Genomic DNA, 15,757 nt, shown 5'->3' on the forward strand with positions numbered 1-15,757 from the left:
CAGGAGTCTGTACATTAGGTGATCAATCCCCAGCTGCGAACTAGCTTTGCAGAAGTGTATCACTCACAGCGTTCCGTACCTTCCTCATTCCCAGTAGAGTGGAGTGCTCCCTTCAGTTCATTCCAAAGTAACCAATCAATCTCCACTGAAATAGAGGGGTACGGGGAACTTCCCCGCAAACATCATACATATCTGTTCTGCTCTGCAACTTATAAAAAGAACAATTATTAACATGGCTGCTCATTCTGGACTAAGATTCACAGAGGTACGGGTGTGGGAAGGGAGGGTATGAGTGTGGCATGAGGGTGTGGAAATAGTGGTGATGGGGGAATGAATGACATGGGGGATGGCATGAAAGGAGAGTGTGGGGGCACCAGTGTTCCAGATGCCTCCTACCCTCACTACGCCACTGGTGTCCATGCTATATTTATTTAATTCGTTTTCTATTCTGTTCACCCCAACAAGCTCAGAATGGGTTTGTGGTTAAACATACATAATATATGGGCCCAATTAATAGCAGAAGTCCTTACTAGGGTGATGGCATCTTCTGTGGAAACAGTGGCCATTTTGTCATCATATGGCCTGAGTGAAATTTAAACGAATAAAATATGAAGAGAGCCTTGTTACAGTTTATCTCAGTAAACAGCAGTTTCTGAGGCAGCCTGTGCTTTGGGCTATGAGCCTTTGCTGCTGAGAGCAGCATTCTTTGAGAGGGTAAAGGCCAAAGCACCAGACTTGCTTAGAGGGACTTTCAATACTGAGTGCCATTTGTTTGCAAGTTTTCAAACCACTATCTGGGGCAGAGTCTACTGGATACCCACAATGAATATTTGCACATAATGGAGACATTACAAGCAAATCTCTCTCATTCATATTCATTGTGGGCATCCTAAAAGCTTGACTGACTAATGTATTTGAGGACTGGGTTGAGAACCTCTGATTTACATGTGTTACCCATTTGCAACCACTATTATGCTCAATTTTCCTGCAAACCCTTTTAATTCTCAGTTGTCCTTTGTGAAATTTTAGGTTGGGCATGGAAAGTATGCTTCTACATGAATTTGTGTTAGTGTTTTTGCCTATGTTCTGTATGTCTATTTGAATGGAGATTGTCGAGTTGAAGAAAGGGAAAGATTTGTTGCTGAAACACGGATATTATCGGAAGGAATGGATCAACATTGATGGGAGTATGTCATGGCATTGTCTAATACATTTCAAAAAATAATCACCTTATTTCCACATAAATAAACAACCAAATACTTTTATGGTCACACAGTGACTCTAGATTTCTAAGTGAATGCTCAGAGCCATAACCAAACTCTAGTGAAAAGTCACGGAGTCAGTTATAATAGAGACCATCACAGCAAGTTCACTGTCTCTGCCACCTGCTAATAACATACAAGAAAAAGATAGGTAACTTATCTGAATGCAGGATGGCACTGCTGTTGCTCTTTCACTGATCCAGGTATATATTTAAAGTACTAACACATTGCACCACAACAACTGCACCTGGGATGAAACATTCATCAATTGTATTTCTATACTTTAATGCCCGATTAGTCTGCAACAAAACCTTGATATTAAGAGACCTGATCACCAGTTGCACCACTAGCATTGTCGGCATAACAACAATTACTGATCATAACCGTGTGCCTAAGAATGAATCTGTTCACAGTGTGGCTAAGATAAGGAGATATGCTGAATAAGGAATGGAACGCCAAGGCAGATAATACAACGGTGTACCAATGGAATTTCTCTGGAGTCTGCTGTTCATGTTCCTGCATATGTATCTTTGGATCAGGCCATACAGCATAAATTTAAGTATGCTATTCAACATTATCCCAACCCTCAGACTGTAGATGGACTTTGACTGACTTCCAAAAATTCTAATTTCCTGCTATGGGATTTCGGTGTTGGCGATGTCAATCGAATTCTGATGTTTGGAATAAGTGAAAATCTATACCTTCCTGATGGCTACTTTTCTTCTGTGTGGGCAGATTTAAATTCTTTGTTCCCTCCCTTACCACATTCTCCATTCCTTTCCCCAACCTTTTTATTTTTATTGCAATCCCGTTCTTACCCTATTTAAACTTTTTTTTTTTTTGTAATTTTTAATTTTTTAAAATTGTAAACCGTTTAGATTTGCCTTCTGGTTTTATATTTGCGGTATGTTAAATAAATTGAACCTGAACTTGAAAATCCACACTGATTCATTGATAGGACATTTATTTTTTTAATTTTTTAAAAAAAATCTTTATTGATTTTCATATATCAACAGTGCAATACAGAAGTATATAAACATATAATAAATCAAGAAAAGCACATTCATTTTACACACATACATGAGCATTTAAACCTACTCACCCACCCAATAACTAGTCAACAAAAACATAAATACATAGATTCTTTCGATAACCTTTCCCTATTTAAAATAGTAACTTAATCCTAGTCTCCTCCCACCCACCTGGATGTATGTATTCAAAGGGCTAAAATTAAGATAAAAGTATCCCTTCTCCCACCCTCCCCCTTCCCTGGATGTGTATGGAAATAAACAAAAATTAAAGACAAAAGACAACTATAATGAAGAAATAAAAGATGTCAATGGTCCCCAAACCAATTTAAATAAACTGCTATGCCCCAACATGTCAGCATTCATTTTCTCATATCTAAAGCTTGAACATAAATTTGCTCACCAAAAAAGGAAAATTGAGGCGATCATAATTTTTCCAATTACGAGTTACCATCTGCATGGCTATCCCAGTCATAATTAGAAAAAGCTGGCATTTATAGCGGTCCATGGGGGGCTTAATATGCAATAATGTTCCACATATGACTACCTCATATGTCAATGGAATTGATAAGAAAGAACATAAGAAATTGCCTCCGCTGAGGCAGACCAGAGGTCCATCTCGCCCAACAGTCCACTCCCGCGGCGGCCCATCAGGCCTATTGCCTGAGCAGTGGTCCCTGACTATTTCTATAACCTACCTCTACTCCTATCCCTATAACCTACCTCTACTCCTATCTGTACCCCTCAATCCCTTTGTCCTCTAGGAACCTATCCAAACCTTCTTTGAAGCCCTGTAACGTGCTCCTGCCTACCACAGCCTCCGGAAGCGCGTTCCATGTATCCACCACCCTCTGGGTGAAAAAGAACTTCCTAGTGTTTGTTCTAAACCTGTCCCCTTTCAATTTCTCCGAGTGCCCCCTTGTACTTGTGGTTCCCCATAATTTGAAAAATCTGTCCCTGTCTACTTTTCTATGCCCTTCAGGATCTTGAAGGTTTCTATCATGTCTCCTCTAAGTCCGCTTCTCCAGGGAGAACAGCCCCGACTTTTTAGTCTGATTCCAGTATGATATTAATCGGTTCCCATATTGACTTCCAAAAGTTGAGTATCATAGGACAATAGAACAACAGATGATCCAATGTCCCAATGTCCAGATGACAGTGCCAGCATCTATTAGATTTAGAACTGTCTAACATTTACAGGACATTTAAAGTTGTCCTAGAACTCTCTTTTTCAAAATTTTCAATTCATGCTTTAATTGACAAAACTGCAAAGCCACTAATTTATGTTTTGCTGAGGAACAAGAAGGAAGAAAGCTACATAAGTGTGTTTCAAAAGCTTCTGGAATTTAATCCCAATTTGAACCCTCTTAGTATCCTGTCTGACTTTGAGAAAGCAAGTCAGAATGTGGTATGAAAAGTGTTTCCAGTTTCTTCTTTACCTGTAAGTCTATTTCATTTGGGGTGGTATCTTTGGAGGAAAGTGTAGGATGCAGGGCCGGATTAAAGAGTAGGCCCAGTAGGCACGGGCCTAGGGTCCGAAATAGTCAGGGGGGCCCGCCGCTGGAACCACCCTCTCTATTCTGCCGCAGCTGCTTTTCTTAACTAGCAGCAGCGGCAGCAAACCTTTAAATCAAGTGTCCAACCCATGGCCCAGTTTGTGTTCCCTCGCGAGTTCCAACACAGCCTTCTTCCTTCCTTTCTTCTATGCCTCCCCCCGGCATGTGCTTCGTTTCTGGCCGGCTCCCTTGCTGCCTGTTCAAAGCCGCAGGCGTCGGCTCCTCTTGTGATCCGCGGCTGCGTTCCCTCTGATGTCACGACGTCAGAGAGAAGGCTTCCGACACAGCCACAGATCGCAAGAGGAGCCGACACCTGCGGCTTTGAACAGACAGCATGGGAGCAGACCTCGAATGAAGCATGCGGCAGAGGTAGGCGCAGGGAAGGGAGGAGGGGGAGAAATGCTGCAGCGGCTTCACAGGGAGGGGGGAGAAATGCTGCTGCTGGTGCACTGGAGAGGGGAGAGAAATGCTGTTGAAGGGGGAAGGGGAGAAATTCTGCTGAAGTGGGGAGGGAGGGAGAAATGCTGCTGCTGCACAGAGAAGGGTGGGGAGAGAAATGCTACTGCTGCACCCAATTGGGAAGAGAGAGGGTAGGAGGGAGAAGGAAAAGGGAGAGGAATGAGAGATGCCAAGTCCATGGGAGGGAGGGAAAGAAAAGGAGATACCAGACCATGGAGGGGGAGGGAGAGATGCCAGGGCATGGGGGAGGGAAGGAGACAGATACCAGTCCAGGGGAAAGGAAGGAAGGAGTGAGGGAGAGGAAGGAAGGAAGGAGAGGAGATGCCAGAGAATGGAGAGGGAAGGAGAGGAGAGAGATGCCACAGCATAGGGGAGGGAGTGGAGACAGAAAAATGGAGAGGGGGTGAAGCTGAAATGAATCATATATAAAGGAGAGAAGGGGCACAGGATAGACAGTTTATGGATGGAGCATAGAAAGAGGGAAGATACCATATGGAATGGGGAAAGGGCAGACAGTGGATGGAAGGGGCTGATGCTGCATGGAAGACAGGGAGAGGATAGATGCTGGCTAGAAAGAAGAGAGTGAAGACAAGATGATTAAAGCAGAAATGACAAAAGGTAGAAAAAAATTTTTGTTTCTTTAGTATAAAATAGTATTGAAATTGTATCGATAAAACTTTTTAAACAGAAAATAAGGCAATCTTTTTATTGGACTAATTTTAATACATTTTTTTAGATTCCGGAAGCTTGGCCACAAGGGAGATGGCAGCTTGATCCCACTGCTCCTCCTTGCCTCACTCGTATGAACATTCTGTAGGTTTGAATTACATCCTTTTTACTGAAATATTGTCTAACTAAAGCTGAGTATGGCTTCTGGGAAACAAAGCAAGGGAGATCTTGCTCAGCGCCGACCGAAACAGCGACCAGAACACTTCAGGGCCCAGCATCGGAGCGTCTGAGCATTGTTCCGCCCACCCACCCCCCGAACCAGCAGGGGATCCTGCTCAAGCGCCGACCGAAACAGCGACCAGCACACTTCGGGGCTCAGCATCAGAGCGTCTGAGCACTGCTCCGCCCACCCCCCCCCCGAACCAGCAGGGGATCCTGCATAAGCGCCGACCGAAACAGCGACCAGCACACTTCGGGGCCCAGCATCGGAGCGTCTGAGCACTGCTCCGCCCATCCCCCCCGAACCAGCAGGGGATCCTGCTCAAGCGCCGACCGAAACAGTGACCAGCACACTTCGGGGCCCAGCATCGGAGCGTCTGAGCACTGCTCCGCCCATCCCCCGAACCAGCAGGGGATCCTGCTCAGTGACCAGCACACTTTGGGGCCCAGCATCGGAGTGTCTGAGCACTGCTCCACCCATCCACCCCCCGAACCAGCAGGGGATCCTGCCCAAACGCTGACCGAAACAGCGACCAGCACACTTCGGGGCCTAGCATCGGAGCGTCTGAGCACTGTTCCGCCCACCCACCCACCCCGAATCAGCAGGGGATCCCTGACCCAAGACAATCACCCTTACTCAACAACATGACACCCCCCACTACCAAACTCCTATGCATCCTATTACTGTTCTCCCTACTCGCAACAAACTGGAAAACAGCAGGACACCACTTTTCACCAATTCCAATAGTGACAACAACATACAGACCGACACATCCACCCAAAAAACCTCACCTAACAAGAAATCTAATAGAATACACAACAACCACACAAGAAAGCATCCCACCCACATGGGGACGAAATCCTCACCCCTACACAAAGAAATCAGATCGCAAACTCCCACATACACCCAAGAACCTCCTTCGCCCACAGCTTATTTCCAAAACCCACAAAAATCAAATCTCAATCCCTTGTGCGTACATGAACATAAGATTAATCAGCCCAAAGGCAGACCTAATAAAAGACTGGATAGTTAAAGAACAGTTAGGCTGCCTTTTCCTATCCGAAACCTGGCTAACCTCCGACTCAGACCCAAGCATTACAGAATTCTGCCCCAAGGGATACAAACTTGAATTAGTCTGCCGTGAAAAAAAGCGAGGGGGCGGTCTGGCCATCCTAGTAAAAAACAACCTTACCATTACAGTCCTAGACAAACACTCCACCCCCCCAATCAGACCTGCTGGCCTGCCAACTCTCCAGTAACTCACTCAAAGACACCCTAACTTGCATCCTGTGCTATATAGCTCCAGGAAAATGGAACGCCTCAAAACACGATCTTGAAGATTTCATCTTCCGGAATTCACTAACCTCTACCCACAACTTGCTCCTCAGCGACATAAATCTCCACCTAGAAGACAACTCCTCCCAACAAGCTGAAGGCATAATCTCATACCTCAATGCACTCTCCTACCAAATTCTGTATCCTCAACCCACACACGATAAAGGATACCAACTCGATATTGCAGCTTACATGTCCCAACACCCCCACACACCTGACATTCATATCTCCAACGGGGCCTGGCACCCCTCCCTCTGGTCAGACCACCTCAAACTCACCTTCAACATCAACTGGACACAAAGCACAAGCAATCACGAAACCCACAAAACCGCCTTCAAAATCCGACCAAAAATCGACCCTTCTACATTCTGGACCACAGTAGACCCCTCAATCACCTCGCTAGACCACAATGTATTCATTCACCAGTGGCGCTCCCTAAGCGAAACAACCCTGAATGGACTTGCCCCAGAAAAGACAAAACACAAACTCTGCAGATCTTCAGATAAATGGCTCATAAGAACATAAGAAATGCCTCCGCTGGGTCAGACCCGAGGTCCATCGCGCCCAGCAGTCCGCTCACGCGGCGGCCCAACAGGTTCAGGAACTGTGCAGTAAATTTCTATCTATACCCCTCTATCCCCTTTTCCAGCAGGAATTTGTCCAAACCTTTCTTAAACCCCAGTACTGTACTCTGCCCTATAACTTCTTCTGGAATTGTATTCCAGGTGTCCACCACCCGTTGTGTAAAGAAGAATTTCCTAGCATTAGTTTTGAATTTGCCTCCTTTCAACTTTTCCGAATGCCCTCTTGTTTTTTTATTCTCTGAAAGTTTGAAGAATCTGTCCCTCTCTACTCTCTCTATGCCCTTCATGATCTTGTAAGTCTCTATCATATCCCCTCTTAATCTTCTCTTTTCTAGGGAAAACAGTCCCAGTTTTTCCAATCTCTCAGCATATGAAAGGCTTTCCATCCCCTTAATCAGTCGTGTTGCTCTCCTCTGAACTCTCTCGAGCAATGCCATATCCTTCTTAAGGTACGGTGACCAATACTGGACGCAGTACTCAAGATGTGGGCGCACCATTGCCCGATACAACGGCAGGATAACTTCTTTCGTTCTGGTTGTAATACCTTTCTTGATTATACCTAGCATTCTATTCGCTCTCTTAGCGGCAGCTGCGCACTGTGCTGTCGGCTTCATTGTCATGTCTACCATCACCCCCAAGTCCCTTTCTTGGGCACTCTCATTCAAAAACTTCCCTCCCATCGCATAATTATACCTCGAGTTTTTGCTTCCCACATGCAATACTTTACACTTCCCAACATTGAATTTCATCTGCCATCTCTCTGCCCATTCCCCTAGTTTGTCCAAGTCTCTTTGCAATTCTTCGCAGTCCTCCTTTGTCCGAGCTCTACTAAATAGTTTGGTGTCGTCCGCAAATTTTATTATCTCACACTTCGTCCCTGTTTCTAGATCATTTATGAATATGTTAAAAAGCAGTGGCCCGAGCACCGAGCCCTGCGGAACACCACTCGTGACCTTTCTCCAGTCTGAGTAGTGGCCCTTCACCCTTACCCTCTGTTTCCTACCTTCTAACCAGTTTCTGATCCATCTATGCACATCTCCGTCCACCCCATGGTTCTTCAGTTTCCGGAGTAGACGTTCATGAGGCACCTTGTCAAAGGCTTTCTGGAAATCTAGGTATATGATGTCTATGGGGTCTCCTCTGTCCATTTGTTTGTTAATTCCTTCGAAGAAGTGCAGTAAGTTAGTCAGGCACGATCTTCCCCTGCAGAAACCATGTTGGCTGGTTTTCAGAAGTTCGTTTCTTTCAAAATGTTCATCGATGTTTTCTTTTATCAGTGCTTCCGCCATTTTCCCCGGAACCGAGGTCAGACTCACCGGTCTGTAGTTTCCCGGGTCCCCTCTTGATCCCTTTTTAAAGATGGGCGTTACGTTGGCTATCTTCCAATCCTCCGGAATCACACCTGTTTTCAGAGATAGGTTGCAAATTTGCTGCAGTAGTTCTGCTATTTCCTCCTTTAGTTCCTTCAGAACTCTTGGATGGATTCCATCCGGACCCGGCGATTTGTCAGTTTTTAGTTTTTCTATCTGCCTGCGCACCTCATCAAGGCTCACTTCCATGGATGTTAACTTTTGTGCTTGATTTCCCTTGAAGATTTGTTCAGGTTCCGGTATGTTGGTTGTGTCTTCGCTTGTAAATACCGATGAAAAGAACATGTTAAGTCTTTCTGCGACCTCTTTCTCTTCCTTCACCGCTCCCTTCTGGTCTCCGTCGTCCAGTGGTCCCACCTCTTCCCTAGCCGGCTGTTTCCCTTTAATATATCTAAAGAACGGCTTGAAATTTCGTGCTTCCCTGGCTAGCCTCTCTTCATACTCTTTTTTGGCTTTTCGAACCACACGATGACATTCCTTTTGATACTTTCTGTGTTCTTTCCAGTTTCCCTCAGATTTGTCCTTCTTCCATTTTCTGAATGAGTTTTTCTTATTGCCTATCGCTTCCTTCACTATTTTAGTTATCCACGCCGGGTCTTTTGTTCGACTCTTGTTGCACCCTTTTCTGAATTTGGGGATATACAGATTTTGCGCCTCGCTCACTGTATTCTTGAAAAAGGACCAGGCATGTTCTACCGTATGCCATTTTTTGGAAGTGTTCCTAAGTTTCTTCTTTACCATTCTTCTCATTGCTTCGTAATTTCCCTTCTTGAAGTTAAAAGTTGTCGCTATGGTTCTCTTTCCTTTCAGTATTCCTATTTCCACCTTGAACTTGATCATATTATGATCGCTGTTTCCCAACGGTCCCACTACTTCCACTTCCTTTGCAGGTCCCCTTAGCCCATTTAGGATTAGATCCAGAGAGGCATTTCCTCTCGTCGGTTCTCTAACAAGCTGCTCCATGAAGCAATCTTGTACAGCCTCCAGAAAGTCTGCCTCCCTGGCGCATCTTGAGCTTCCAAGACTCCAGTCTATCCCAGGGTAGTTGAAGTCTCCTATAATAACTGTGTTACCGCTTTTACATTCTCGCTTCATCTCGGCTTCCATTTCTTCATCGATTTCTCCGGTTTGCCCGGGTGGACGATAGTATAGACCTATCTTTATTTCAGGCCCTTTCCTTCCTGGTATTTTAACCCATAGCGATTCTAGCTTGTTGGCCGTCTCTGCTATGTCCATTCTTGTCGATTGTATGTTTTCTTTTATGTATAGTGCTATTCCTCCGCCTTTCTGTCCTAATCTGTCTCGGCGATAGAGTTTGTACCCCGGCAGTGCTGTATCCCATCTGCTTTCCTCATTCCACCATGTTTCGGAGATTCCAATGATGTCTATGTTCTCTGCAATAGCCATGGCTTCTAATTCTCCCATTTTGTTTCTTAGGCTCCTTGCATTAGTATATATGCAATTTAGCTCCTGGAATTTTGTTGCCTTCATTTCCTTTCCCTGTGTTTTGGTCATTAGATTCTTCTCTTTGGTTGTGATCTTTCTAATCTCCTCTCCTTTGTTTGTCGACTCCTGTAATTTGTCCCTTGTCTCATCCCAGCCTTTTATCTCCTTAGTATCTTCACAAGATACCTTTTTCCGAATCATCGACGCTTGGTCGACTGTCGGCTTTCCCCTTCTTGTTAGTTTAAAGCCTGTTCTATTCCTCTCTTGATGTTGTTTGCTAGAAGTCTAGTTCCCTCTGCGCTCAGGTGCAGTCCATCTCTCCTGTAGAGCTTGCTCTTGCCCCAGAACGTCGTCCAGTTCCTCACGAAGTGGAATCCTTCTTCCTCACACCATCTCCTCATCCATGCATTTATTGATTGTAGTTCCTCTTGCCTTTTCACATCTGCCCTCGGCACTGGTAGGATCTCTGAGAACGCTATCTTCTGGGTCCTCATCTTCAGCTTCATTCCCAGAATCCTGAACTGTTCTATCAGTGTGTTTCTTCTATAGTCCCTCCTGCTGACATCGTTCGTCCCGATGTGGATCATTACTGTAGTCTCTTCCGTCTCCGCTCCTTCCAGGATCTTTCCAATTTTGTCCACGATGTCCTTGGCTCTCGCTCCCGGGAGGCAGGTCACCAGTCGGTCCTCTCTCCCTCCTGCTATGTGGCTGTCCACCTGCCTCAGGATCGAGTCCCCCACTAGGATCGCTGACCTTCCCTTCTTCAATGTTCGCTTCGGTCTCAGGTCGATGTCCTCGGTATGTTTCTCTCTTTCTTCCTCTGGGCATCGACTGGTCAATTTCTCGCCTTCTTGCGTTTTTCCTCCGTCGGTGTCTTCTTTGTGGTCTTCTGTTTCTTGCTCTCCCTTCGATGTTGCTGTAACTTCTTCTTTCATCTGAAGTTCGTTCTCTTCCACCCTCTTTCTGTATGCCTCTTCAATGAATTTCTCAAGTTCCCTGACTTCCTCCTCGATGTGCCTCTCGCTCATGAAGTCTTCAGTTGTCCTGATTGGGTCGTCCGTGGTGTAAAGTCCTTCTAGCTCCTGTATCCTGTCCTCTAGTCGCTTGACTTCCTTCTTCAAGCTTTCCAGCTCCTGACACCGACCGCATACATACGACTGTCTCCCCGAGGGGAGGTAGTCATACATATGACAGTCGGTGCAGAACACTGGAAAGCTCATCTTCTGGTTTCCCTCTGCTTCCATAGTTGTTCCTACTTTAATATAACACTTAAGACTACGTGTTCCTTGTGAGCCTGCTTCTTTCTGCACCTGCTTTTTGCCTTACTGCCTACTTCTTGTGTGTGCTGTGTTTGTTCTACCTTACCTTACTGTTGCTTGTGTGTGTTCGTTCCTTCTGCGCCTGCTTCTTCTGTACCCTTCAGTCTTTCTCTGGTGCTCCTGGGTGTAGTAACTTGGCCCTTCTTAAGGCCCTTCGCATAGGCGCTCTCGCTAAGGCGAGCGCCTTTGCCGCGCGCCTTCACCGGGCGCCGAGCGGCTGGGCGCCGCTGGCTCCTCCCCTTTAAGGGGGAGTCCGGCGCTGCCTGTGACGCGTGGGGGGGGGCGGAGCGAACTCTCGCCGCTACCCCGAGCCTGCTGTCCTCCTGACTACTCCCGACTACAGCTTCGCACCGACGCTGCCTGCCTCCTCTCAGAGCAGTGAACAACAACCGCTTCCTGCTCCCCTTCTCAGCTCTCTCTTCGGCACCGCGTGTGCCGCGCTAGCTCCTCCCCTTTAAGGGGGAGTCCGGCGCTGCCTGTGACGCGTGGGGGGGGCGGAGCGAACTCTCGCCGCTACCCCGAGCCTGCTGTCCTCCTGACTACTCCCGACTACAGCTTCGCACCGACGCTGCCTGCCTCCTCTCAGAGCAGACACAGAACTTCTTCAACTAAAAAGACACTGCAGACAACTCGAAAGAGTATGGCAAAAGAAGAACCAAGAACTAAACAAAGTAGCTTGGAGAAACCTAATAAAACAATACAAGGTCAAACTTAAGGAAAAACGAAGAGCTTATTACTCCAAACTAATCGACACAGAATCCATAGACGCAAAGAAACTCTTCCAACTTGTGAAGAACCTCACCGACACTCAGCCATTCCTAGCCACTCAAGGAACCCACCCTCCAATGGCCACCCAACTAGCGGACCACTTCAAGAACAAGATCGCCTCCATCAGAGCCTCCTTCAACAACTCACCGACCCTCCTAGAAGAGATCATAATAAACCCTACAACAGATGAAGCCACTGCAGCTGACAGGCACTGGTCCAACTTTACAAAGGTGCAATGGTTGGACATGAACCGACTCTACAGAAAATATAGTCAAGCATCATGTGACCTGAACAATTGCCCCTCATATTTACTAACAAATGCCTCCCCCGTATTTAGAGCTTGCCTCTTGCACTGGATCCAAACAACACTCACGGAAGGCCAATTCCCACAAGACCTAGGAGAAATCATAATCACCCCAATACTGAAAGATCACAAAGGACCAATAGACACCCCCTCCAACTACCGACCCATCGCCTCAATTCCATTATATATTAAACTAATAGAAGGTCTGGTTGCCCAATACCTCACCAACTACCTTGAAGACCACAACCTACTCCACCCAACTCAATCAGGGTTCAGATCAACCACAGCACCGAGACGCTGCTAGTTTCCCTTATAAATATAGCCCGACAGCACCTTAGCAAAGGAAGAAGGATGCTGATAATTCAACTCATAGTAACATAGTAACATAGTAGATGACGGCAGATAAAGACCCGAATGGTCCATCCAGTCTGCCCAACCTGATTCAATTTAAATTATTATTTTATTTTTTTTTCTTCTTAGCTATTTCTGGGCGAGAATCCAAAGCTTTACCCGGTACTGTGCTTGGGTTCCAACTGCCGAAATCTCTGTTAAGACTTACTCCAGCCCATCTACATCCTCCCAGCCATTGAAGTCCTCCCCTGCCCATCCTCCTCCAAATGGCCATGCACAGACACAGACCGTACAAGTCTGCCCAGTAACTGGCCTAGTTCAATCTTTAATATTATTTTCTGATTCTAAATCTTCTGTGTTCATCCCACGCTTCTTTGAACTCAGTCACAGTTTTACTCTCCACCACCTCTCTCGGGAGCGCATTCCAGGCATCCACCACCCTCTCCGTAAAGTAGAATTTCCTAACATTGCCCCTGAATCTACCACCCCTCAACCTCAAATTATGTCCTCTGGTTTTACCATTTTCCTTTCTCTGGAAAAGATTTTGTTCTACGTTAATACCCTTTAAGTATTTGAACGTCTGAATCATATCTCCCCTGTCTCTCCTTTCCTCTAGGGTATACATATTCAGGGCTTCCAGTCTCTCCTCATACGTCTTCTGGCGCAAGCCTCCTATCATTTTCGTCGCCCTCCTCTGGACCGCCTCAAGTCTTCTTACGTCTTTCGCCAGATACGGTCTCCAAAACTGAACACAATACTCCAAGTGGGGCCTCACCAATGACCTGTACAGGGGCATCAACACCTTCTTCCTTCTACTGACTACGCCTCTCTTTATACAGCCCAGAATCCTTCTGGCAGCAGCCACTGCCTTGTCACACTGTTTTTTCGCCTTTAGATCTTCGGACACTATCACCCCAAGGTCCCTCTCCCCGACCGTGCATATCAGCTTCTCTCCTCCCAGCATATACGGTTCCTTCCTATTATTAATCCCCAAATGCATTACTCTGCATTTCTTTGCATTGAATTTTAGTTGCCAGGCATTAGACCATTCCTCTAACTTTTGCAGATCCTTTTTCATATTTTCCACTCCCTCTTCGGTGTCTACTCTGTTACAAATCTTAGTATCATCTGCAAAAAGGCACACTTTTCCTTCTAACCCTTCAGCAATGTCACTTACATACATATTGAACAGGATTGGCCCCAGCACCGAACCCTGAGGGACTTCACTAGTCACCTTTCCTTCCTTCGAGCGACTTCCATTAACCACCACCCTCTGGCGTCTGTCCGACAGCCAGTTTCTTACCCAGTTCACCACTTTGGGTCCTAACTTCAGCCCTTCAAGTTTGTTCAACAGCCTCTTATGAGGAACTGTATCAAAGGCATTGCTGAAATCCAAGTAAATTACATCTAGCATATGTCCTCGATCCAGCTCTCTGGTCACCCAATCAAAAAATTCAATCAGGTTCGTTTGGCACGATTTACCTTTTGTAAAGCCATGTTGCCCCGGATCCTGTAACCCATTAGATTCAAGGAAATACACTATCCTTTCTTTCAGCAACACTTCCATTATTTTTCCAACAACTGAAGTGAGGCTCACCGGCCTGTAGTTTCCTGCTTCATCCCTGTGACCACTTTTATGAATAGGGACCACATCCGCTCTCCTCCAATCCCCAGGAATCACTCCCGTCTCCAGAGATTTGTTGAACAAGTCTTTAATAGGACTCGCCAGAACCTCTCTGAGCTCCCTTAGTATCCTGGGATGGATCCCGTCTGGTCCCATCGCTTTGTCCACCTTCAGTTTTTCAAGTTGCTCATAAACACCCTCCTCCGTGAACGGCGCAGAATCTACTCCATTTTCTCGTGTAACTTTGCCAGACAATCTCGGTCCTTCTCCAGGATTTTCTTCTGTGAACACAGAACAAAAGTATTTGTTTAGCATATTTGCTTTCTCCTCATCACTCTCCACATATTTGTTCCCAGCATCTTTCAGCCTAGCAATTCCATTTTTTATCTTCCTCCTTTCACTAATATATCTGAAAAAAATTTTTATCTCCCTGTTTTACATTTTTAGCCATTTGTTCTTCCGCCTGTGCCTTCGCCAAACGTATCTTTCTCTTGGCTTCTTTCAGTTTCACCCTGTAGTCCTTTCTGCTCTCCTCTTCTTGGGTTTTTTTTATATTTCATGAACGCCAACTCTTTCGCCTTTATTTTCTCAGCCACTAGGTTGGAGAACCATATCGGCTTCCTTTTTCTCTTGTTTTTATTGATTTTCTTCACATAAAGGTCCGTAGCCATTTTTATCGCTCCTTTCAGCTTAGACCACTGTCTTTCCACTTCTCTTATGTCCTCCCATCCTAACAGCTCTTTCTTCAGGTACTTTCCCATTGCATTAAAGTCCGTACGTTTGAAATCTAGGACTTTAAGTATTGTGCGGCCGCTCTCCACTTTAGCCGTTATATCAAACCAAACCGTTTGATGATTGCTACTACCCAGGTGAGCACCCACTCGAACATTAGAGATACTCTCTCCATTTGTGAGGACCAGATCCAATATCGCTTTTTCCCTTGTGGGTTCCGTCACCATTTGTCTGAGCAGAGCCTCTTGAAAGGCATCCACAATCTCCCTACTTCTTTCCGATTCCGCAGACGGAACATTCCAGTCCGCATCCGGCAGGTTGAAATCTCCCAACAGCAGAACCTCCTCTTTCCTTCCAAACTTTTGGATATCCACAATCAGATCCTTATCAATTTGCTGCGATTGAGTCGGAGGTCTGTAGACTACACCCACGTAGATAGAAGTTCCATCTTCTCTTTTCAGAGCAATCCATATCGCTTCTTCCTCTCCCCAGGTCCCTTGCATTTCGGTCGCTTGGATATTGATCTTTACATAGAGAGCTACTCCTCCACCTTTATGACCATCTCTGTCCTTCCTAAAAAGATTATATCCCGGTAAGTTTGCATCCCATCCATGTGATTCACTGAACCATGTCTCTGTGATAGCAACAATATCTAGATCTGCCTCTAATATCAGGGCTTGCAGATCATGAACTTTGTTGCTTAGACTGCGAGCATTTGTGGTCATCGCTT

The 15,757-nt window shown here is 45.8% G+C and overlaps 1 protein-coding gene across 1 annotated transcript in view; it reads right to left on the reverse strand.

The window, feature by feature from the left end:
• The window catches only part of FARP2 (FERM, ARH/RhoGEF and pleckstrin domain protein 2), an 818,436-nt gene that overhangs the window by 131,007 nt on the left and 671,672 nt on the right, over positions 1-15,757 (reverse strand). The gene's annotated exons all lie outside the window — the stretch shown is intronic.

This window comes from Geotrypetes seraphini, chromosome 9 (assembly GCF_902459505.1).
Source record: "Geotrypetes seraphini chromosome 9, aGeoSer1.1, whole genome shotgun sequence".
Lineage (NCBI taxonomy): Eukaryota > Metazoa > Chordata > Amphibia > Gymnophiona > Dermophiidae > Geotrypetes > Geotrypetes seraphini.